Source organism: Periplaneta americana, chromosome 10 (genome assembly GCF_040183065.1).
Source record: "Periplaneta americana isolate PAMFEO1 chromosome 10, P.americana_PAMFEO1_priV1, whole genome shotgun sequence".
NCBI classification, from domain to species: Eukaryota; Metazoa; Arthropoda; class Insecta; order Blattodea; family Blattidae; genus Periplaneta; species Periplaneta americana.
In genome coordinates this window covers 153,924,557-153,951,702 of record NC_091126.1, presented here as the reverse complement: position 1 = coordinate 153,951,702, position 27,146 = coordinate 153,924,557, and positions in this window count along the sequence as shown.

Genomic DNA, 27,146 nt, shown 5'->3' with positions numbered 1-27,146 from the left:
CTTGGTTGGAAAGGTGCACCTTAGCCATCCTGATCAGGATGAATGCACTAATAAGTGATTTATGCACTCGTGTATGAAAATTGTGATTAATTTCTTTTTAACCGTGTTTGCCTGGAACAATGATGGATAGCGGACGGTTCATTACGCCTGTTTACTGCTCCGCCTTGTGAGACGCACTTCTCCGCGATTGCAACATGAGAGATGAGTGTACGATGTTGCATAATGCCTAATGAGTGATGGTCCATATTAATATTCATTTTAACTTCAATTTACTCCATGCAAATTGTTTCCGCCCCCTGAACAGGTCTGGCCACCCGAGATAAATCAAATGACGCGGAGAAGGGGAGGACTAGGTGTGCCTGTAACGAAACCTCCCCCCCCTTTCCGATCACTCTTCCGAAGTGTATGCATACGCACATCTAGGCCGTAAATTTAGGAGCTCATGCCATTCTCGATAGATTGTTGGCGTTTCGTAAAGTAAATTGATCTAGCATCCAGGCTGTACGAGACAGAAAAGGTGTGTGACTTCATTATTATCACATTCTTTATCAAGAAATATTACATTCTAGTATATAGAGTCACGAAGCTTGAGTTTATGAGGCTACTGGACTAGACGGCATTTCGGAAGGCGGTCAGCTGCTATATGCGCCGAACATTTCTGGTATTTATTTATTTATTTAAATATTTATTTATTTATTTATATTTATTTATTTATTTATTTACTAGCCGTACCCGTGCGCTCCGCTGCACCTGTTAGAAATAAATATAAAGTAATTACATAATTAAAATAGGACGTTTGATCCAGGGAACAACTTTTACAACAGCGCAAGATAATCTGCTTCGCTCATTGCCCATTTTTTTTTGCATTGCATTTATTGCATACATATTTTATGTATTTTAACATGATTCAATTGAGCATAGTTAAAATTTGAATTATAAAATAATGGATTGCTAAGCTAACGTACTATTACTGCATACTAAATCAATACACTCTCGTTGTTCGTTAATTCTCTGAGATTAAAATATGAGTGTACATAATATTATTTTAAGAAATACAGAAAACGAATGTACAAAATAGCCTATCAAATTTTCTGTGCATAAGAAGCTATTTTAATCTTACCTGTCCTCGATTTACTCAGACGTTACTGTAATAACATTATAGCATTATGTCCATCTAGAGAAACTACACTTTCCAATGGTGAAATAATAATTAATTATACAAATCGGTTAATTTAGCTTCTGATATTAGCCTACTTCATACAAACACAGAAACATTCTCTGTAGGCTATGTTTAATAGTTTTCGATTGTTGAGGTCCAAGGCCCCTGTTTCGATTATTGTTGTCCAAGGCCCCTTATAGACGAAGTCATTTGTTCTTAATTCATTGCACCGTCTTAGATGGCGTTATTTTAATTTTAAAACTCATTTATCTCATTAAATATCAGTCCTATCAAAATTTTGTAAAGAATAAAAAATATCGGAAATCATTTTTAAAGAAACGTTTGGTATGTAACATTTTTCACAAAAATCAATAATAAGCGAGATATTTCGATTTATTTAATTCAGGCCCCCTTATAACCCACATTTTAAATAAAGTATTTTGAATGCCACATAGCCTAAAATCTAAGTTACAACGAACTTAATTTATATTCCAATTTTCATATAAATCGGTTCAGCCATTATCGCGTGAAAAGGTAACAAACATACAGACAGACATACAAACAAAAATTTCAAAAATGCGATTTTTGGTTTCAGGGTGGTTAATTATATATGTTAGGACCAATTATTTTTGGAAAATCGAAAATTACCAGAAAAATTTCGGCTACAGATTTATTTTTAGTATAGATTTAATCTGGCGGAGTTAAAGCCATCAGGCCTTCTCTACCACACCAACAGAATAAAAATACACTTGTACAAGAAACAAATGCAGAGAGAAGAAGGAAATAAGAAATAGAAGTAAAATTGCAGATATAAATACAAAAAAACACAAATGCAAATAGAATGAGAGAAATAAAAAATATACTTAACAGCTTCGTATATATTTTTTTTAAGATTTTCAGTACATTACTCACTGTAATATTTGCATAATTTAACTAATGTCAACATGTAATAGGGATGTTAATAACCAGGGTTCGGTGCTGGGCACAGAAACGCATGAAGTTCAGAACGCACCGACGATAGCTTTGTGTTGGCCTAGTGCAAGCGGTCCTCAGCGCAGAGCACCCTGGGGCTGGCGTCTCTTACCCGCGGAAAACACAGTTCACCATGGTGCACTCGTAGCTGCTAGCGGGTATGCTCTCTACCTCTTATTGCTGCACGAAAGTTCACACGGGACGGCACCGCTTACCCTTTGCACATTTCAGCGAGTGTTGACGACAACTGGTCTAGTGGAGTGGGAGATGGACTCTACGGACTGTGAATAGCTAAAATGTAATTAGAATTTCTGTCACGTATTTTATCAACGGTAACCTCACTAGAGGTTTTGATTTATCTAGAGAAAATCAAAACTCGAGTAGGATTTAATTGGATATTACAAGATTAGAAGAAAGTACAAAGAGATTAGAAGAAATAAAGTACTCTAATACAATAAAATATTAATTGACATACTGAAATTCCAATTTCACTAATGTTACCTTCACCAAAACGATTGAACGGAGCCGCCATTTTCAGTCGACTATCTATGCGGTAAACAAATGATGATCACTTCACCAAAACGATTGAACGGAGCGCCATTTTCAGTCGACTGTCTATGCGGTTAACAAATGACAATCGCAAAGCATGTTTTATAGTACCGTAAAGAATTTGTAGTTTGAAATGTTGGCGAACAAAGAAACAAATGGTAGGGAGGTGAGAAAACACAAGAAAGTATATAGAGATTAGAAGAAATAAAGTACTCTAATACAATAAAATATTAATTGACTTACTAAAATTCTATTTCACTAATGTTAGCTTCACAAAAACGTTTGAACGGAGCCGCCATTTTCAGTTGACTATCTATGAGGTAAACAAATCACGATAGCAAAACATCTTTTATAGTACAATGAAACAGTATAACATAATATAATCTTTTATAGTGCCGTGAAGAATTTTCAGTTTTAAATGTTGGAAAGTCCCGCGCCGTGGCATCGCGGTCTAAGGCATCCTGCCTAGGACTCGCGTTACGGAATCCGCGCTGGTTCGAGTCCTCATGGGGGAAGAAATTTTCTCATGAAATTTTGGCCAGTGTATGGGACCGGTGCCCACCCAGCATCGTGATGAACTTGGGGAGCTACGATAGGTAGCGAAATCCGGTTGCGAATACCAGCTATAACGGCTGGGGGATCATCGTGCTAACCACACGCTACCTCCATTCTGGTTGGATGATCGTCCACCTCTGCTTCAGCATGTGGGCGTGAGGCCAGCAGCCGGCTGGTCGGTATAGGCCCTTCACGGGCTGTAGCACCACGGATTATTTATTAAATGTTGGCAAACAAAGAAACAAATGCTAGGGAAGTGGTAAAAACAAAGAAATGCTAGGGAAGTGATAAAATTATATTATAAGCAGACATGGTTGACTGAAACACGTCCTTTCATACTGCTTTATTGGTCGAAAGTAGTATGAGGTAGTAAAAATGTACTAGTCAATAATATATCATACTTCTTTATAATAATTAATGATACAAACATTTTAGAAAACATAAGACCAAGAAGAAGTGAACACGTTTTGCAGTAGCCTGTGTGTCTGAGGATAATGGGCGTGACACAGGCGACTATCTCAGTTAAAGTCGGAATTAACACGTATGGTTTAGATATAACAGACGGGCAATTCATTTAATCGTTAAAGCCAATATTTTGCAGCCTGAAGGACTGTCGTGTTTACTAACCCAGAGATGCTTTTATTGTGTGTACGGTAAACTGGCCGCTCCCTAGACGCGATGTACACAAATGCCGTGACATCGTACACTAAACCATGCTACACGCGGATGACTCTATCAATTTTTCACGCCCTCCACAATCCTGTCTCTTTCCATATGCAGGAGTTCCAGTTGATTATTAAGCACTGATTGATTGTTTGATTGATTATTGCACTAACCCGGGCTGAAACATAAACGTGTCAATGGAATATTTATTACGTTTTCGAACGTTAACAAAGAACAGAGCGGCAGTGTAAAATTAGTACCTGCAACCAATCATTCTTGGGCTGCAATACATGAAATTCTACTTAACATTCAGCATTCCTTAGCTAGAAATTTTTAGCGCTTGATTTAAGTATTCTGCGAGGGTCATTTCTAGACAGTGGATGCGGAATGACTTAAGGAAAAGTGAATTTTTTTCGTATCAGAGTATATGGCACATGCCGCGCCGTCCGTCTTTTGTGTACCTGGCGAGTACAGCAGCGTACAAAACGAATGAACCCCGATCTGTTCATAGTAACATTGCAACGCAATGTGTGCAGTTGTGTTATCCTGCTCAAGTATTTAGTACGCGTTGAATATGTTGTGCTGATCCATTCATAATAGCAAAACGTTAAATTCGCTCAGAGATACGAAATGCAATTAAGAAACATGAGTGACATTGTTTGTATTAACGAAGACAATATCGTGTGGAACGTATGTAAAATTGAAATAAAAACCAGAACAACTCAGGTTATAGAGGAACATTGCAACAGTACATCGCACAGGAAATGTGTTGAAATGAAATCTGAGGAACCATCTACATCATCATCATCATCATCATTTAGTTGTGCGGGTCTAACGACACGTGCAACATGATGCTCAGTACAAATATTCCTCTAAAGAAATTGAGTGATCCCCATTTTAGAGGTTTTCTTCAGAAATTCTCTCGATACAAAAACTGTTTAAGCGTTAGGCGAAGACGATTCATCTTCGACAACTTACGAGAATATATCGTCGTTTACTGCAACGCTGGCAATTGTATCAATGATGATGTATCAATGTATTTTTCTTTTCTTTCTGACTGTACGGAGATACAATAGCATGTTGACGTCGTCTGTTTAGGTTTAAAACCTGTTCAGCCAATGGTCTGAATGAAAAAAAAATTAACATACAGTAAATGTGCACTTACATGCAACGATAAGTCATCCCGCATCCACTGTCTAGTCATTTCAATTCATTAGTCATGGAAACTTCGTATGTTGTATTTTCCTAATAACCGAAAATCTAGCATTTCAGTATATACGTTTGATAACCTGTTGTACACTGTGCGGGATGCTACCGCCAGATTGCGTCTGTGTGCATTGGTGGCTAGTTGACAGCCCACGCAAAAATTAGCATGCTAGAGGCTGTGCTCCAATATGGATGTAAGTAAAGTTGAACAGCGGTCATACGTGAAAATTGCAGCTCTTCGTGGAAGAAATGCTCGTCAGAATCATTCTGAGCTGCGAGAAGTATTGGGGAATATTGCGTTGCCTTATCGAACTGCTGTGGTTTGCAAACAGGGAGGACCTCTTAACAGCGTTACCATGGATAAATATATAATAGGATGCGAAACTGCGGTCAGCACCATCTGGCGTCGGGGGGCTGAAATAAGATGATCAGCGCCCAACGTCGCAGGTGGTGAACATGAAAACTACGTGTTGGATGCATTACCCAGAGTTCTCTATTTATCCGTTCGAGATATTGCTCGAGGAGTCGAGATGGCAGACAGAAACTTGCTAATAAGTGAACATAAAGTGATACGCGTGTGTATAAGCAGTGTACGTTAAACAGTGATGTTTATGGACGTTGTAAAAATAGTGTTGTTGAATGTATTGTAAAGTAATAGTAATATAATAAATTGAACTATCTAAGTAGTTCTTGCAGACTTTTCCATTGCGCTGTACAATAAATACCCAAAGAATACAATCCCAATTATCTAACCTTTTGCTTCATTTTTTGTCTCTGTCCGGTTACATTTTAATTGGGTAGTGTAAAATAGATCGTCCCTTTTATCTTCCTGTTGGCTTCGGTAAGAATTTTCAGTAGAAGATGCTATGAGGAATAAAAATGTAAATGTTTTATTTTAAATTGGCTTAGTTTTGAATATCGATTAGAGTGGGAGGGAATAATTTCTGCACAGTTTAACATTTTCGTCACCAGGTGCGCTGCTAAATGCATAGAGTAATTACTCTTTTCGCTACTTGGTGCGCTGCTAGATGTAATAACGCCCCTCCCCCAACAGGTGGCAGCAAGATCAACTTCTACAACAGCGCCTCTAGTATGTGTTACGGGAAACTCAGTAAGTTTCGCATCCTATTATATATTCATCCATGGCTTTACGACGAGAGGTGGAACACACAGACGAATCGCACACAGCCGAAGGTATTCAACGTCTGCAAAGATGTGGAAGCCTTGGGGGATTATTTGAAGGGTGTTATCTGTGAGTAATGTACTTTGTTTCCTTTTGTGCATAATAAAACAATGATCTCTATTTACGAATCTTTCATTTTCCCTTACCCATTGCATCCTGTACCCGGACCCAATTTGGTACTAGCAATGCGAAGCACATTCCAGTGATCTTCAATCGCATATAGTGAATTTCTATTCCTGCAGATTTTTTTTTTGGCTGAAACAATATAATTTCCATGACATGAAATGACCCTCGCATAATATGCTGTTTGTCAACATAGAGCGGTGCAAGGAGACAAAGAGCTACCAGACATGACTTTCTGAAGTGTTGGGAAATATCGTGATTTATGGCAGATACTCAAGGGAACGTAAGGGCTAAACCACACTGCATGAAACAAAAGTTTCAGACTGACTGAAAAACTGACTCAGACGGTTTGCTACAACCAACTGGCCCTTGATAAGCGGGTTAGAGCCTGTCACACGAACACAGTAAGTTAATGAAACGTTTTATTTGTTCCAAACAGGACAGACAGCCGGGAGTTCTCTCATGTCTGCTTGTTTGCAACAGTATAATTAAGAAAAATCTTTCCAGCTGACAGTTTGAACTGTTTTCTACTGTGTATATGGACATAGATCCGTAGAAAGGAACCTAAAGTTGAGAAAAATGACTTTTCTATACCAAATTATCATCAATTGTCCATTCGTTGTACATATTTATTATACATCTTGATTACACAACTTTTAACACTATATCACTTCGGAATACGAAGTTGATTGCTTTTTATGTATTAAATATTAGGTTACAGTACCTTGTTGACTAGTTTCAGCCTGTTGTGGACTATCTTCAGAACTGGGTGGTCCTAGTTTTCGCAACTTCTGATTGCGTTTCCTGTAGCGGTGTGTTTGTGTAGCGTAATGTGAAGTCAAAAAGTGTGTGTGTTCTGAAATTGAGTTATGTGTTGAGGATTTAATGCGGGTGTGTTTTTGTGTGCCTGTATATTTCGTATTGTTCTAGTGTCTTTAGTTTCTGGTTTCTCAGTTGAATATGTAGAATGTTCATGTCTGTGTTTATGTTGCTGTAGTTGTGGTTGGCATTTGTGATGTGTTCTGCGTATGTGAAAGTATTTTTTTATTTTTATTGTCGCTGTGATATGTTCTCTGTAACGTGTTTGAAATGATCTGACAAACAAATACAACCACACAGGCGTATATAAACTTAAATGAGACACCTGCAACAACTTATACATAGGACTGACAGGCAGATTAGAATCAGATTATAATGTAGTCGTAAATTGGTGTTTTACATAAACAACATTGACGGTGGAGCGCGTATATTGTACTATGATTCAAAGTCAATGCGTACCTGCTTGCAATTCTACCCTGCTTATGCATCCAAGTGACGTAATAGATGTACCAGAAGAAACTACTCGATCCGCTATAAGTTTGGGAACACAAATTATGCCCTGCCCTGTTGTAAGATACGCAGAGAACGCGGCTGCTTTGCCACTATATCAGAGCTCTCAATTAGAATATGTCGCTTCTCTTTGCGTTTTTAACCTAAATCCATAGATTTGACAGTTGTCCTAAAGGTTTCTTTAGATCCACGAAACCTACGTTCTATCTTACAAACTTATGAAACTTGCTTAATGTTGGGATTTTTTCTTTATCTCGTAATATTCTTGAAATTTGCGTCTTATTATACATTTATCCATGTCATACAAGTTTATTTCTAAGTCTTTTTGGATTTGAAATACTACATCCTGCTTCTTTCGTACCTTACCTTCTTTTCGTATTCTACTAATTGAAGGGTTTAGAACCATAGTGGGCCAAGCGCAATTTATTAAAACCGTAGAAAACATGTGTTAAAATGAAGTTTTTACCATAATTCAATGGAAACATAGCAAGTAATACAGGGAAATAATTTTATTTTTACTAACATTTTTCATATTAACCTGGCTATACCTTCGGATCAACGCCGTTTGCTACCCACTTCCACGACTGGAGTTCGATGATACAGGCGTAATGTACAAACGAATCACTTTACTAGGAATAGGTGGGCAGAAAAGTAGTTCACCCATTTACGTAAACTAGGAAATATCGCGATTTTGAGTTTGATAATTTTCATTAGATTTTTGTTTAATCAAAATACAGTACAGTATTAACAATGAGTGTTTTTACTCACGAACTGAGCTGTCCATGTGGACGTATACATTATGCAGTGTATATTATTATACTGTCTACAGCACATTAACGTACAATATGGAGAATGAAGTTAAATTGAAAAATAATCATAATATGGATATTTAAACGCATTTTTTTAATGGTGGCCGTTCATTTCGATACAGACTTCAGTTGTAATGTGCTTATTATCGCACTATACACTATTGTACCTAATCCCAATTACCACTTTCGTCCTTCGTACTAGTAACTCATGTTGAAATAATTCTGTATCTACTCTATAAAAGAGTACCTTACGCACTGTAAATTCAATCTTCACTTCTGCCCGATCCGAAAAGGTAAAATTACTCAGACATGCTATCTACTGCCCGTCCAAGTGGTTATGTCGTAGCGTCGTAGAAAGGGGGGAAATCACGTGACAATTACCTAACGAGGCCCTTTTATTTAAGTTATTTTAAACAGCTGTATAATATTACGTAGACGTCCAATTCCTAACAGAAATTAATGTTCTCAGAAGAGAGCTAAGTCAGCCCAGCCACTAGCTGGCGAATAAAAGCTGGTGGAGGAAACCGGGATACGACGTAGGCAAATGACGACAGTACCTGTGCGAAAATGATTCAATATTGAAAGCTATTTCGTCACTGGAAAACGCGAACATATTTTTGGAACGTACTGTTTACTATGACCGTAAGGCTACTATGACTGTATACGTGGACTTGGATCTGTGTGGAGGACGGTTGACCTTCATTAGTAGAAGGGGTGGGAGTGAAGTACAGGGACATCATTTTATTTTTACTAACATTTTTAATATTAACCTGTCTATACCTTTAGAGGACCGGAAACACCGCTTGCTCCCTCCTCCAACACTGGAGTTCGATGATACTGGCGTAAAACACAAATCACTCTACTAGGTATAGAATGGAAGAAAAGTAGTTCATCCATTTACGTAAACTAGGAAATATGGCGATTTTGAGTTCGATAATTTTCATTAGGTTTTTCTTTAATCAAAGTACAGTACTGTATTAAGAATAAGTGTTTTTACTCACGAAGTGAGTTATCCATGCGAACGTATTCATTATGCAGTGTATATTATACTGTCTACAGCACATTAGCGTACAATATAGAGAAAGAAGTTAAATTGAAAAATAATCATAATATGAATATTTAAACACAATTTTGAAAATGGTGGCCGTTCATTTCGATATAGACTTCAGTTCTTTTGTGCACATTATCGCACTATAGACTATTGCATCTAATTGCAATTGCCAGTTTCGTTCTTCGTACTAGTAATTATGTTGAAATAATTCTGTACCTACTCTACGTACTGTGAAATCAATCTTCACTTCTGCCCGACCCGAAAATATAAAATTACACAGACATGCTATCTACTGTCCGTCCAAGTGGTTATGCCGCAGGATTGTAGAAAGGGAGGAAATCACGTGACAGTTAATTACTTAACGAGGCCCTTTTATTTAAGTTAAATTAAACAGCTGTATAATATTACGTAAACGTCTAATTCCTAAGAGAAATTAATGTTTTCAGAAAAGAGCTAAGACAGCCCAGCTTTTACAGAGGGGCATAAACCTCAGATATTATGTATAACTGAACATCATATGAAGCAACAGGAGATACTACAACTGTCTTTACATGGATATGTATTAGGTTCTCATTTCTGTAGAAATGTCTTCCAAAAAGGGGGTGCCTGTATTTTTATCAGAGAGGATCTATTATTTAGTAAAATTGACATATCTGATTTTTGCCTTGAACAAGATATTGAAATCTGTGGAATACAAATTGGTTATGAGATATCAAATTTAATTATCTTATGTGTTTATAGGACGCCAATGGGAGATTATAAGAAATTTACAACTAACTTAGATTCATTATTGAAAAGACTTTATAAACCACATACCGAATTTGTAATCTGTGGTGACATAAACATAGATTATCTATCAGAAAGCTCACGTAAAAGAAAATTAAACTCACTTCTTGAAACTTATAATCTTAGTCACACAGTAAGTTTTCCAACCAGAACACAAGCTGGAAGTAGTACTGCCATTGATAATATATTTATAGATAAAAGTAGATTGAATTCCTATTCAACAGTACCATTAGTCAATGGCCTGTCTGATCACGATGCACAAATTCTAAGTGTTTTCAATATGAGTGAAAAATTCCAAAGTTTTAATCTAAAAATAAAAAAAAAGGATTATAAATGCTGAATCTCTTCATCATTTAAATACATGTCTACAAAATGAATCTTGGGAAAATGTATATAGTACCGATACCATTGATATTAATACTAAATTTAATGCATTTTTCACTACATTTACGAATTATTTCAATGAATGTTTTCCAGTCAAGGTGGTGAAAAAATGTAAAAGTAAAAACATGTGGATAACTCAGGGAATTAAAATATCATGTGCTAGAAAAAGGAATCTATATTTAATGAGTAGGAATAGTGATGATCCTCATGTTCTTAATTACTACAAGAATTACTGTAAAACTTTGACAAAAGTTATAAAAGATGCAAAGAAAATGTATCTGAATGAAAAAAATACAAAATTCAGATATTAAGATTAAAACTATTTGGGATATTATTAAAAATGAAACTAATCGATATTCAAAGAGTGAAAATATTACTTGCATTAAAATCAATGACAGTAAAATAGATAACCCAAAATCAATTGCAAATCATTTTAACGACTTCTATATAAATATTATTCAGAACTTAAACATTCAAGATTGTCCAGAAGATGCTGCACTTGGTTACCTAACTGATGCATTTAACACTGAGTTTTAGGTCTCAAATTTATTCCCACTACCGCAGCAGAAATCATGCATGTGATAAAACAACTAAAAACAAAATATTCCTCTGGATATGATGAAATTCCAAGTAAAGTTCTGAAAGCTTGTTCTGAAATATTATCCCATCCGTTAAGCTATCTATGCAATTTGTCAATGCAATGTGGTATTTTTCCAGAAAGACTCAAATATTCAATAGTAAAACCAATATACAAAAAGGGAGATAAATGTACTATTGCTAATTACAGACCCATATCATTATTAACAACATTTTCAAAAGTGTTTGAGAAAGTTATGTATAATAGATTATATCATTACCTGGAGTCCAACAATATATTAGTTTTAGAACAGTTTGGGTTTAGAAAACAAAAATCGACAGAGAATGCTGCTTTTAGTTTGGTGGATGAAATACTAAATTCATTAAATTCGAAACTACATGTAGGTGGGATTTTTTGTGACTTGGCTAAAGCATTTGATTGTGTAGACCATAGTATATTAGTAAAAAAATTGAAGTTTTATGGTATTAAAGATGAGATGTTGGGTTGGTTTACATCGTACTTATCAAATAGATAACAAAAAGTAGAAATAAATGTACCAAATAGTCATAAAGTTACTTATTCAGAATTTAGAAATATTAAACATGGTGTTCCGCAGGGGTCAATTTTAGGTCCATTGTTGTTTCTAGTTTATATTAATGATTTAGCCTTGACCATAAACAATTCATCCCATGTAATTTTATTTGCAGATGATACAAGTGTAATTATTTCAAGCAAACAATACGATCATTTTATAAACACTTCTAATACAGTGCTGAATCTAATGAATGAATGGTTCCATGCAAATAAACTAGCACTTAATGTTGATAAAACCAGTGCAGTCAAATTTAGTACACACAATAGTGCTCAGGTTTCCTACAGTATTCGATTAAATGGAACTCATCTCAAAGAATCTATAAGCACAAAGTTTCTTGGTTTAGAATTGGATAATCACTTGAACTGGAAAACGCATATAGAATGTATTACTCGTAAATTGAGCTCTGCCTGTTATGCATTAAGATCCTTATCTACTATTGGTGATATAAACTTACTTAAAATGTCATACTTTGCATATTTTCACTCTGTAATGAAATATGGATTAATATTCTGGGGTAACTCGTCTGAAGCTAAACACGTTTTTGTTTTACAAAAGAAAGCTATAAGAATAATGGCCGGTGTGCATAAAAGGACCTCATGTAAAAATATTTTCCGAAACTTAGAAATCTTGACTTTACCTTGTGAATACATTCTTTCCCTAATGATGCTGTATATTAAGAACCAAGATAAATTCAGTACTAATCAAGACATTCATCATTTTAATACAAGACATAAATCAGATCTTCATCTACCCTCTGTTAGTCTAAGCTGTTTTAAAAAAGGAGTTCGCTATTCATGTATAACAGTCTTCAATGCACTGCCTAATTATCTTAAAGATTTGAAGAACAACGAGAAAAGGTTCAGAAAAGAATTAACCAAATTTCTACATACTCATACCTTCTACACAATTGATGAATTGTTTATGCTTGTGAATTGAATTATTCTACTTAAATGACATGTACAATTTTATATAGCTCAACTAAAATATGTTTTTATATTGACTTAATCTGTTTACTATGTATTGTATTTTTTGTTTAGCATAACTGATGAATTGTATGTACTGTATACTGTATAGGTCAACTGATGAATTGTTTAAGCTTATAAATTGAATTGATCTACTTCATATGAATTGTATAGCTTAACGAAAATAAGTTTGTAAATGGAACTAATTTGATTGTATATGTTTGTATAGTTTGGCTGATGAATTGTATATGTTCTTAAAATGATTACTAGTCTGTGTAGCTCTACTGATGAATTGTATATAGACCTACTGTAAATTGAATGGTAATATGTATAGCTCAACTGATGAATTGTTTATGATTATAAATTGAATTAATCTACTTGATATTAATTGCACAAATTTGTATAGCTTAATGAAAGTATGCTACTTTGTATTGTATATATTTGTATAGTTTTGGCCGATGAATTGTATATGCTTTAAATTGAATAGTAATCTATATAGCTCTACTGATAAATTGTTTGTGTTTGTAATTTGAAGTAGTTTGCATGATATGTATTATCAATTTCTGTATATCACAACTGGTTGAATTGTTTATGCCTTAAATTTAATTAAATTATTTTGTATTATAATATAGCTCAACTGATGAATGATCGCTTGCGTTTGTAAATTTAATAATCTGATTTGCTATGTATTGTATACTTTTAGTAGAGCCATCGATGTAGCTCAGTCGGCAGACTCGCTGGGCTGCTGTTCCGGAGCTGCGTTCGGGCTTGGGTTGGATCCCCTTTTGGACTTTGGTTTCTTCCGAGGTTTTCCACAGCCGTGGGACTGAAGCCGGATGGTGTATGGCGAGTCCTTGGCATCAACACCTTTGATTTGATTACCCCCTTTGATTTGATTACCTGGTTGGGTTTTTCCGAGGTTTCCCCCACCGAAAAGGCAAATGCCGGGTAATATTTTGGCGAATCCTCGGACCTCATTTCATCTCACTACATCTCGCCAAAATGTAAAAAAATTGTACAACATTGTAAAAATTGTAGAAAATTACTAAATTGTAAAACTATAAAAATTTGTAAAAATTGTAATTGTAATATTGTAAAATGTTGACATGTTCTACATCTTAAAGCTTCATTGCTCATGTAAGATCTATGGAATAAAATAAATGAATGAATGAATGAAGAAGCAGGTGGGGGAAATCGGGATGCGACGTAGGCAAAAGGACAGTACCTGTGCGAAAACATGATTCAATATTGAAAGCTCTTTCGTGACTGGAAAACGCGAACATATTTCTAGAACGTACTATACTCAGTAACTCAGTACTGCTTACTATCTGCGGTCTTGGTTCTGTGTGGAGTTGGAACTTCCTTAGTAGAAGGGGTGGGAGTGAAGTACATTCAAAAACTCAGGTACAATAAAAATTGAAGTAAAAATAAAATGATGTCTTTGTATAAAGTATACACATATACTAAATGATATGTCAATCTTCATTATCTATGGTATTTACTTAACTTTAACCCTTGCTTTCTCCGTTTTTAATAAATGGTGCTTGGCCCACTATGGCTCTAAACCCTTCAATTGTGCTCTTATTTTTCTTTGGTGCTGCAGCACGTAATGCCGAGTTCTTTAGAGGTATCGTAAGCCTAGCAGTTTTCTCAATGCCATAAAATCGAATCATTATTGGATAATATACGTTTGGCGTTGCAGTTTTATTTCTCTTTTTATATGTTATGCACAGACAAGGAACTGTAGGCTGACAGCAGATGCGACTATACCTGTTGAGTAAATACTGTTAGTACGAGTGTTTCCCGCGACGACACAGCGCTTGGTTGGGTTATAAACACTGCCATCGTGATCTAGACCAGGCCGTAATGCAGGTTGTGTGACGTCACTCGATGAGTCGGGCTTTTCTATTTGAGTATACGGAGCTGAGTGAAATATATTACTTTAATGCGTGTCGGCGCTCAATTTTATTTAGTGTAATGTGTGTATAAGACCCCTTCACACTTCTTATTGCATAATATGTTGCAGAAATAATTACAAAACTGTGTTATTTTAATGTGAACGGAGTTTTACATGGTAACATAACCTGGTTGCATCAACATTTTAAGTTTGGAATGGAAGCTATTTTGAGATTTAATAAAGAAGAATTATTTATATTGTGATTTTAATTTAGCACATCTACCTTCCTTACTTGTAGGTACAAAATTTACCACAGTCCCTCCTATGAAATTAGTGTATGTACAGTTGTGTGTTAATCTGGTAGGTTAGATAAATACAATTCATTACAACCCAGTATAGTAGGGAACAAATAAATAATACAATTAAATTTTTATTCAATGTAATATGTGCATAAGTTCCATTAATGTGTTGCATAATGTGGCAGGAATAATAAATAAAACTGTGGTATTTTTATGTGAAGAGAATTTACCATGTTAATATAACCTATCTGCGTCAACATTTTAGGCTTAAGTTGAGAACGAAAACGGTTTTGAGATTTAATAAAGAAGAATATATTTTTAGGATAAACTTCAGAACACGGTTACCGTCCTTACTTATAGGTAGAAAATTCACCACAGTCCCTCCTATGAAATGTACATACGTCATATTACTTAGTAGCGCTGAGGTATAGTTCCGGTAATTTCTGAACTGAAAACAGTTGAATTTATTTTTTGTGGAGATGCATTTGATCCTATAAGCAAGGCATATTAAAATCCTGAACGAACCGAACTAATTTGTATATGCAAGATGTATGAATACGAAGGGAACTACCTCAGCGCTAGTTTAGCCCTAGTAACATATTAAACTAATCAGACTTCAGACTGGAGTACCGTCTGAAACGAATAAATACAATTGAAGTGTAGACAAATTGCATTTATGAGTTATACGTAGCGTTATGCTTAATTATAATGCATAATTGCGAATATGGAAATAAGGCAAGTACTGATAGAATAAACATAACCTATAACTTCAACACAATAAAATATGCGTGCGATGCAACTGAAAATTGTTGAAACGTGCATAAATGAATGTGCAAGAATTTCGTAATGAAGCATGAGTGCTTTATTTCAACTAATTACAATTCTAGATACTGTAACAGTAATGAAAACTATAGGGTATAATTTTTCGTAATATACTATATGTATCTCGTTTTTAGTTCAAATTGTGTATATTATCAAACGTCGTATTATTTACTCGTATAATGTAGGTTATTCACAAATAAAAAGGGCGCATTAATTTAAATTTAATAAGACAAATACGGTAAACTAACAATAATGGATTAGACAAGAGTAACATCGGTAACGCTGCACTTAGGCCTAATCACAACTTACTTTACATGCCAGTCAATGTTTCACTTTCAGGTATATATTATTACACATATTTAGCCTACTGTTTATAAGACCAAAATTTCACTTAACCACATAAGGGCGCAATATTTAATCGAAATAAAGGCAGGTATTACACATACGAACTTTGCCTGCAACAACGTAATTTTCACACCAAAAATAATATTATACCTTAAATTGCAAGTAAATTGTGTCTCAAGTGTCTCACAATCACTGTTTAAAATTTTACTAACGCAATTACACTGCATTTCAGAGAAATATATGTTATTCTTCATGCACTGCAACTAAGTCATATGGTTGAAAGACCGCCTTTCGCGATCAGCTGTTAAGAGAGTCACGTGGTCTGCCTTACGGCCTGTATTAGATCACGATGGCAGTGGTTATAAATATTTCTATCTCAGGGACGCATATTATAAACAACTATGTGTAGTTGCGAGCGTCGTTAAGTAAAACATAACAACAATGAACTATGTGTAAACAAATCAATATTGTAAAAGAAAAGTTGGCGAGACCGTCTTTTCTACATGTAGGAATGATTTAAAACTTTTCTTCTCGAAGAATAGTCTGATCCAACTTAGCACATCATAATCAGATCTTTGCACACAGTGAGTCGCTGACAGTTGCAATCTAAATTTATCTTCTTCACAGCTAGCGATCACCCCTAGTGACTGCGTCTGCTCTCCAGTAATGAACATTTTGTGTCAACTTCCGGAAACTCTTCTCTCCATTTATCATCCTAAAGACACGCGTTCGATTCCGTAAGATATCGATAAGCTAGCGAAATTATTCACTGCCAATCGAGTGTTCATAGTTTTTTTAATTACTTCTGTTAACACATTCCAATCGCAAATATATGGATAAATATTCAGCTATCAGAACTATTTACATTATGTATGTATGTATTTATTCACACTGCAATGGGTATATACCCGGTGGCAGTGGTAACTAATTACACTCAATAATGACAATAATAAACTTATTAATTAAAAATACAATTAATGACAATACTAATAATTAATACTAATAATAATAATAATAATAATAACAACAACAACAACAGGGAATATACTAAATTAAATGAAACGATCACTTAAAATAACATTTGAAATATTCTAATTTGTATCTTAAAACTAAGATCGAACTAAAACCCACGAGTATATGTTCATATCTGCACAAGTACCTTTCAACATTACACTCATTTCGCTGTCAACTCACTCACTGCACTGGAACTACGACACATTTCACTGATTCTATCCTGATTTCACTAACACTTCAAAAACATTTCACTGTTCAAATACTTTGCACTGCCACTATAACCTATACAGCTTCACTGACAGGAACACGTTTCACTTACACAGCACACTTCACTGACACGACATACTTCTTCACTGATACAACACACTTCACTGACACAACATAATTCTTCACTGATAAAACACTTCAATAACAACATATCATTTACACCCTTTAAGTACTGTGTATAATTACCGTCTATTAGTAAGGTCCTTAAGCCTATTTTTAAATACATTTTTGGTTGTTGGTAAAGCCTTTAGTAAGTCTGCAGGTAAAGCATTCCAGTCCCTGATAGTACGATTGAGAAAAGAAAACTTTCCAGTGTCCGTCCTCTGCCTTCTTTCCCTCAATTTATATGAGTGGTCGTTCCTTGAAGAGTAATTTGGCGGCTGCAACCTATTTTTTATTTCTTTCCAGGCAGGCTCACCTCTGTATGTTTTGAACAGTGCGCATAATCGAATTCGCGTTCTCCTGTCCGTGAGTGTGTCCCATTTTAATGGTGAATTTTTCCGACAACACTTAAGAGCCCGTTTTTTAATCTTTTCCAGTGTCTTATGTAACCAACTCCAATGCTCATTTACCACTTGCACGTTTATCATAATAAGAACTTCAGACCAAGGAAGACTGCTTATAAAATCTAACATCTGTGCTTGTTTGCTTTACCCTAAATAATATTTGTAGTCCATTATATCTTTGTATTTTTCCTCAAAGGATTAGACGTTTGGTATTTTAAAAAGAACATAACGTACACTCAAAGTACAGGATTATGTCACGTGACCATAATATTGTACGAAATGGAAAAAAAAAATTGGAGATTTATCCTTCGAAGAGTTTGAAAAATTCAAATATCTTGGAGCCACAGTAACAAATATAAGTGACACTCAGGAGTAAGTTAAACGCAGAATAAATATGGGACATGTATATTATTATTCGGTTGAGAAGCTTTTGTCATCTAGTCTGCTGTCAAAAAATCTGAAAGTTAGAATTTATAAAACAGTTATATTACAAACATGTTGTTCTTTATGGTTGTGAAACTTCGACTCTCGCTTTGAGAGAGGAACAGAGATTAAGGCTGTTTGAGAATAAGTTTCTTAGGAAAATATTTGGAGCTAAGAGGGATGAAGTTACAGAAGAATGGAGAAAGTTACACAACACAGAACTGCATGCATTGTTTTCTTCGCCTGACATAATCAGGAACATTAAATACAGACGTTTGAGACGGGCAGGGCATGTAGCACGTATGGGCGAATCCAGAAATGATATAGAGTGTTAGTTGGGAGGCCGGAGGGAAAAAGACCTTTGGAGAGGCCGAGACGTAGGTGGGAGGATAATATTAAAATGGATTTGAGAGCGATAGGATATGATGATAGAGACTGGATTAATCTTGCACGCGATAAGGACTGATGGCGGGCTTATGTGAGGGCGGCAATGAACCTGCGGGTTCTTTAAAAGCCATTTGTAAGTAAATAAGTATAATGTACACTGGCACCAAGAAGTGTTGGTGCACTCAATGCTTTCCCTATAATATCTGATAAAGGACAAGTTTAAGAAAATAAAATGTTTATTCCTTAATTCATTAATCGCCAAAAGCTGTGTCGCGACACATGCCCCTGTCTTCACTCAAGCGTAACCATGGCATCATACCCTCACCCTCCGTTTACAGCCTTCACTTCGATATAAGACAAGACATTTATCAGCAGCGAACGTATACAAGTGTGTAGGATAAAATGTTTCGAAGTATTTTCCAAAACAGAAAATGTAAGTTTAAGGAGGATGGGAGCAAAAGTATTCCTTTTGTGCAGACAAAAATATGAGAGAGTTAATATGTTGTAAAATTTTAAATGAAGTATAAAAGAACATTGTACGTTGTCATTATTCTTCTTAATATAAAGACTACCACGCCCTTACCTGTAAATTGAATATTTTGTTAATAAAGGAACAATAAAAAGTTTTACTCTTAATCGGAGTAAAATACTTCGAAGTTTTTTTTCGACGTATGCAATATAATTTGAATATTTAATTAATAAACAAATAATAAAACGTAACGGCTGCTATGTATTAATCGGGGTGAAATACTTCGATTTTTTTTAGTATGTAGTGTATTTTACAACTTTGTGACCAGCCTGGTACGTTTTTCTAATTTCAAATATCTGCTGATGTAAAGTATACCTTCTTTTTATGGTAAATAAGAAAATATATTTTATTTTATTAATAATACAAAAATAATGAATAGGAGGATAAAAGTTAATACGGAAAAAAGTGTGTGTAATTAATAACTAAAAGAATATTATATTGCTTTTGTTTTTTGGTCAAAGTCCGTCTCTGCACCTTATGTTTAATGCAATTTAATTGAGAGAAGCGTACGATGACGCCACTGTGCCAATAATTTTTTGGTGATTCTAATACTGTATTTTCATTTCCAGAAAGTTACATTATCATGTCAGTGAATTATTTCGCAATTAAAATCGTTTAACTATCTTATCTTTGCCCATATACAGAGTGATTCACGAGGATTTACCGTTCTTTAAGAATTTTCTTTTTTACTGAAGATTATTATTTTTATGGTCCTACAGAATATATATGTTATGGTAACAATTAATATTAGAGGAGAAAAAATCGCTCAGGCGCCGGGGATCGAACACGGGTCCTTGGTTCTACGTACCAAGCGCTCTCACCATTGAGCTAAGCCGAAGTCTAATCCACAGCACCGGATCGAACTCCCCTCCTCCATAAGAACCAGGCCACAAAGGTCCTCGTAAGTGCTGTCGAGTGGCCAAAATGTATATAAGCACTTCTTTTGACATTATTAACATGGTGAAAAAAAAATAACTTTTTTATCTTCCCCCATTAGAATGTTTGCTTGTGAGAGAATGTTCTTTCTGCTTCGCATGATATTACAGGGCATATTTATGATATAATATATCACATCACAGATCATCATTTCACATAAATCACAGTATCTTTCCATTTCTTATGCTGAAATAGTCCTTCCGAAATTCGAATATAAACAACTGTAACGTAGATCTTATTGGAGGTATTCTTTTGAAGGAAAGAAAATAAAGAAGAAATAAATAGTGTATATTTTATAAATTAACTTAAATTAATTTAGGCTCTAGCGACATTGGAATGAGACAAACTTGTGTTCAGAAACGAGCCCACTTAGAAAGTTATTTTGAAAATACAGATCAAAATTAAGCACAATATGACATAGATTGATAAATTAAAATAATATTAACACAAAAGTCTGAATAAAAATTCAACTTACTCAGTATTAAAATCACATCGCAATGTAATCGTAACTTGGTGTTTTACATAAACATCATTGACGATGAAGCGTCTGTATTGTACTATGATTCATACAGACGTGGACAAATTATTAGACTAAAACGTTTTTCTTGGAAAAATAATATAATTCGTCATATCAACTATCCGTATAATTCACAGTCTCTGTTGTTGTAAATATGATTGTTTACATCTTCTGGTATGTTTTTTCAATGGTTAAGTATATTTTGTCTCGCTGTATTGGCACTACTGGTGTTTTAATTATATACTGCAGAACAGACTGTTCTCTCATGGCCTGCAAGAAGACCGGACATAAACGAAATTGAAAATCTGTGATCTATACTGAAGAATAAAGTAAAAAAAAATAAGCTTACAACAAAACATGGACTCATTTAAGCACTGTCTGATATCTGGCTAAATGGTGCTGATATTCAAAGAAAGTGTCAAACTTTGGTTTCCAGCATCTCTGACAAAATAAACGTGTTAATAAAAATTAAGGGAATGTTCACAAAATATTAGTAACCTCAAGACTCAATTTTCTGTTCATTATATCTGTGCAAAATACATTTTTGTGCATCATTTCTATCAATAAATACAGCTTCGTTGCACATAAAATTAATTTTATGCTCGACCATGCCGAAATGTAGTAATTATACACCTGGTAACAGCCCTTTAATTTACCTCATTAAAGTACTCCTATTCATTAAAGTTCAGGTATTCCACCAATCAGAAAATATCATTGTAGCAATATGAAAGCGCAAGTATCGATTATTCTCGGATATGCAATCGAAAGACAACAATAAATCAATAAATCACCTATATTTGAAATAAAGTCAGTTCTGTTACTATAATAATTAGCGTTAATTGTAAATAATATTCAAATACATTCAACTATTTGTCGTCTCGTTTTTCAACGTCTAAATCAATTTCAAGGTTTTATCAAGATTAATGATTATTTTACTCTGTAGATTGTATCAAAGTCAATGTCGACATTTGTTTCTCGGAAAAAATCAATACTTTCGCGTCTGCGCACATCTCACAATTTACGAGGTATTGCACAAGGTCAGTTCCGCTCCTCAGTCAGATAAGAATAACATGAATACTTATGAAATAATTTCAAGTTAAAAATTGGTCGAGCATAAAAAGTCGTATGAAACTTGCCTATAAAGGTAATTAAGACCCTCGTATGAAAATTATGAAACTCGCTTGCGCTCGTTTCATAAACATACTCGCGTCTTAATTACTACCATTATAGGCTCGTTGCATAATGTACTATAATCTAATAATTTGTCCACGTCTGTAGTTTATGCATACCTGTTCGCAATTCTACCCTGCTTATGAATCCACGTGACGTAATAGATGTACGAGAAGAAACTACTCGATCCGCTGTACGTTTGGGAACACAAATGCGCTGCCTGGTCATTAAGTAAGGCAAGAATAGGTTCAAATTAACACAGGAAATTTGATAATCTAACAAATATACCAAATCTTAAGTGAATTGTGTCCATCTGCCCAGTCCGAAGATGTAACATCTGTCCAGATACGCTGGGAGAGAACTCCATTTCACTGAACTGCTGGCTATGACTGTTACAGAAGCTAAATACAAAGAGACTACGGCAGATTCTCTTGGGAGGTTTTCTGTATCATATGCATATTGATTTTGGAACACTCCGGTTATGTAATGCAACATTAATCACAATGCAATGAATGGGGAATTTAATACTGTGCTTCAACGTCCCCGTGTTAAGAAGCAAGCGGGCTGGAATTACAGTTGTAATGAATGTGTTATATTGTTCGAATGTTATTAAACAACCGCAGTGAATTTCGAGTAATTTCCCTAACACTGAAGCAGACATAACGATTACGTATTTTCCATTCAGAATAGAAGCAACATCAATTTCCCTAGTCCTACGATGTCCGAAAGTAGGAAACGTAACGTATCATAGTCCAGCTAATCAAATTTCCATACCGGTTTTCAACCGAACCTAGGCTGAAATCGATTAGTCTCGTTTGACAGGCCTCGCAGTCGATACTCCATATGGACTCTCCCGAAGCTTTTGTTAGAAAAGATAAACAATGTGCCCATATATATCAAGTGTCAATTCTGCCATCATTTGTCAACACAGCATGTCAGATGGCGTGAAGAAGAACAAATTAAAAGGCAAGATTAAAGAGAGTTGATCACGCAAATCTACCATCGAGTTGCTTGAAGGAAGTTGAGCGGGTGAGAGCGACGTTCCCACATTACTCATAGGGCCGGGGTTCAATAGCCACATAGCACAGAGGTACAGAACGACGTGAGGAAGAAATACAATAAACGTCATGGCGGCGCCGTTCCACGCGTACTTGGACTTAGAATTCACGGTCACACCACAGTTTAGTATGTACAGTTGCGAAGCTCAATACTTACTAAATATGCAAACACAGACAGTTGAAATATGCATCCATAGATAGTTGCTAGCCACAAGGATCGCTATTATCGCCTCATCACAGACTCTTTCCCTAGCAGACGATAAAATCACAGTCTACTATATACAGTCGCGAAGCTTGAAGTGATTTTTTGCAAATCTCGTGATAATGCGCTCCAAGCGGTTAGCAACTAGAAACAATAGACTGTCCACGGTCGACTTTGGACTGTGTCGTATTTCCATCGAGTGCTAGCTCGTTGCGTTTTTCACATTGATGCTTGTGAAATGTTCGTTATTGGTTGTAATGAAAATGTTAATGGCTAAAATACAATAATTGGAATAATAATATTTTACTAGAGACGTAGAAAAATTAAGTTTGTTTCAATGAAATTTATTGATCACGTTTTATTTTCAATTCTGGTGGGATTATTATTGCTTAGGCCTACTTTTTTTTCAAAGGATATGTTTTTAATTATAGCTGTTAATTTTGTTGTTATTTTTATTTGTTACTTTACTAGAAACGTAGAAAAAGTCTGTTAAAATAAAATTTATTGATCATGTTTTATTTCCAATTCTGGTGTGATTATTATTGCTTAACCTCATCCCACTTTGTTAACTACGTAAGCCTACACTACAAGTACCAGTACACGTAAGTTACTCCATTAATTCATATTTCCATTATTATTGATGTAAAGGGAAATGAAAATTAATATTTATTGGTTTCATAATTAATTTCGCTATAATCTTGAATGATTGAAGCGATTATAGTAAATTTCAGTTCGTTTTGCACAAACAAAAATAATATTAACCTATTTCTTGCAGGTATCTTCGAGTTTATGGTGGAATTTAATATACTTCATTAAAATAATAAATTAACTTTATGCATTTAATATTTCAATAATGGAAGGAAGGTGTTAATTTTTCCAAAAGAACACAACGAAAGTGTAACATATTTTGTCGTCTACTAGGAGAGAGATCTGCGATGATGAGGCGATAGTAGCGATCCTAGTGGTGGGCAACTACCCATGTTTGCATTTTTACTACATATTGAGCTTCGCGACTGTATATAGTAGACTGTGATAAAATGTATTGTACTTTTCATATCGTGTTCTTTTGAAAAATTAACACCTTCCTTCCACTATTGAAATATGAAATACATAAGGTTTATATATTATTTTCATAAAGTATATATTATAATTTATAAACTCACCTTCCTGGATCTTTCGGAAGAAGGATAACTTTAACCTCTTTTTCTTACAATTTATAGTACTACAAACGTCTCCTTGTCCCATATTATTATTCAAATTATTATATTTTAGCCATTTACAGTTATTACAACCGACAACAACATTTCACAATTTACACAACTTTTCACAACAATGCGAAATACGGCACAGTCAATGCCTTTTCGATCTAGACCAGGCAGTAATATATGTTCGGGTTTTCTATTTCAGTGTATGGAGCTCAGTGAATTATTATATTATAACTTTATTGCGTATCATAGCTAAGTTTTATTTAGTGTAATGTGTCCATAAGTTCCCTTTACTTCTTGTTGCATAATAACCTATGTTGCAGAAATAATTACAAAACTGTGTTATTTTAATGTGAAGAGAATTTTACATGTTAACATAATCTTTTCACATCAACGTTTTATGTTTAGAATGGAAGCTATTTTGAGGTTTAATAAAAAAGAATTTATATTGTGAGTTTAATATAGCACATCTACCTTCCTTGATAAAGATAAAAAATTTATCATACCACTCTTATGAAATTAGTGTACGTACGATTGTTACTTTGTCTCTTAGGTAGTAGATAAATACAATAATTCAATACTCAATTGCGGTATTAAAATGCAAACAAATTGAATGTGCGGAGTATCATACTTGACATTATGCTTAATTATAATGTATAATTGCGAATTTATGAATATAAGATATAGTAAACATAACCTATAATATTTCCATATGAATGGCAGGGCATTGGAGACCACTAAAATTAGACAGAAAGGGGCAACTGGGACAGTAAACATAACCTATAATTTCAACATATCTAAATATTCGTGCGGTGCAACTGAAAATTATTGAATCGTGCATAAATGAATGTACAATAATTTCACAATATTTAATCGAAATAAAGGCAGGTACGTCTATTACACATACGAACAACGTAATTTTCACACCAAAAATATTACACCTTAACTCGCAAGGAATTATGTCTGAAGTGTCTCCTAGTCATTGTTTAAATTTTATTAATGCAATTACACTACATTTTAGAGAAATATATGTTACTTTTTATGCATTTCAATTAATTTATATGGATGAAACGCCGCCCTTCGTGATCGGGTTAAGCGAGTCACATGGTCTGCCTTACGGCCTGTATTAGATGACGATGCCAGTTGCACCGTCTATTGTTCCTAGTACACACAGCGCTCCAAGCGGCTAGCAACTATCACGAGAAATGCAAAAAATCACCCCAAGCTTCGCGACTGTATATACTAGGCTGTGGTCACACTTTCGAACTTAGCCCCATTCCGTGTCAGTTTCTGCAAGTGGCAACCGTCCCTCCAAATTTCTATTTGCTGATGAGTGGAGGAAAACCCAAACACGGAAAACGAAAAATCCAGGTAGTCAGATAAATAGATATATGTAGTATCTTTATTTGGGTATTATGCAAATGAAATAAAATTCCTGGTCAAATTTGATAGGCATTTCTTTCAAACCGACACTAAGTTGTGTTTTAGTCCAAACAGAATGTAAGGTTTTCCTTTGTGTTTTTTTTCTGTTACATAGCATAAACTGCAAAATGAAACGCCACATTTCGTACTCAAAATCAATAATTTTGTGAAAAACAAATAATTACCACAGACCTACACAGAGATTATTGTTCTATTACCTTAAGATATAAAAAAATGGTTTTGAAGTGACTTACTTACAAATGGCTTTCAGAGAACCCGGAGGTTCATTGCCGCCCTCACATAAGCCCGCCATCGGTCCCTATCATGAGCAAGATTAATCCAGTCCCTAGCATCATATCCCATCTCCCTCAAATTCATTTTAACATTATCCTCCAATCTACGTCTCATCATCCCCAGAGTTCTTATTTCCTCAGGTCTTCCAACTAACACACTATTTTGAAGTGATTGTTTTTATTAAAGCATATTAGTACGTTCTATTGTTTGACATACGTGGACATTAAATATCTCTTTAATATTTTTTTGGAAAAAAATAATTATCTGGACCAGGCCTGCGGAACCCGTAAGTAGGGGAAATATGACGTCAGCCTCACTCCAATTCTAATGAGGATGATCGATTTCCGCGTAGAGTTCTTTACATTCTCTGTCCATGCAAAGGTCCATCAGTGGCGACATGTAATTTTCAAAAAAGGATTGTAATAAATTCATTGTATTTATAAAGCGTTATGCTGGGTAACTTTCGGTGCTGGACTCCGGACTCATTTCACCGGCATTATCACCTTCACTTCATTCAGACGCTAAATAACCTCAGATGTTGATACAGCGTCGTAAAATAACCCAATAAAATAAAAATATATACAGGGACATCATTTTATTTTCACTTCAATTTTTATTGTACCTGAGTTTTGAATGTACTTCACTCCCACCCCTTCTACTGATGAAGTTCAACCGTCTTCCACACAGATCCAAGACCGCATATACAGTCATACTAGCCTTACCGTCACAGTACGTTCCAAAAATATGTTCGCGTTTTCCAATGACGAAAGAGCTTTAAATATTGCATCATTTTCGCACAGGTACTGTCGTCCATTTGCCTACGTCGCATTCCGGTTTTCCCTCTCTGTAAAGGCTAGTGGCTGGGCTGTCTTACCTCTTTTCTGAGAACATTAATTTCTGTTAGGAATTGGACATCTACGTAATATTATACCCATACAACTGTTTAAAAT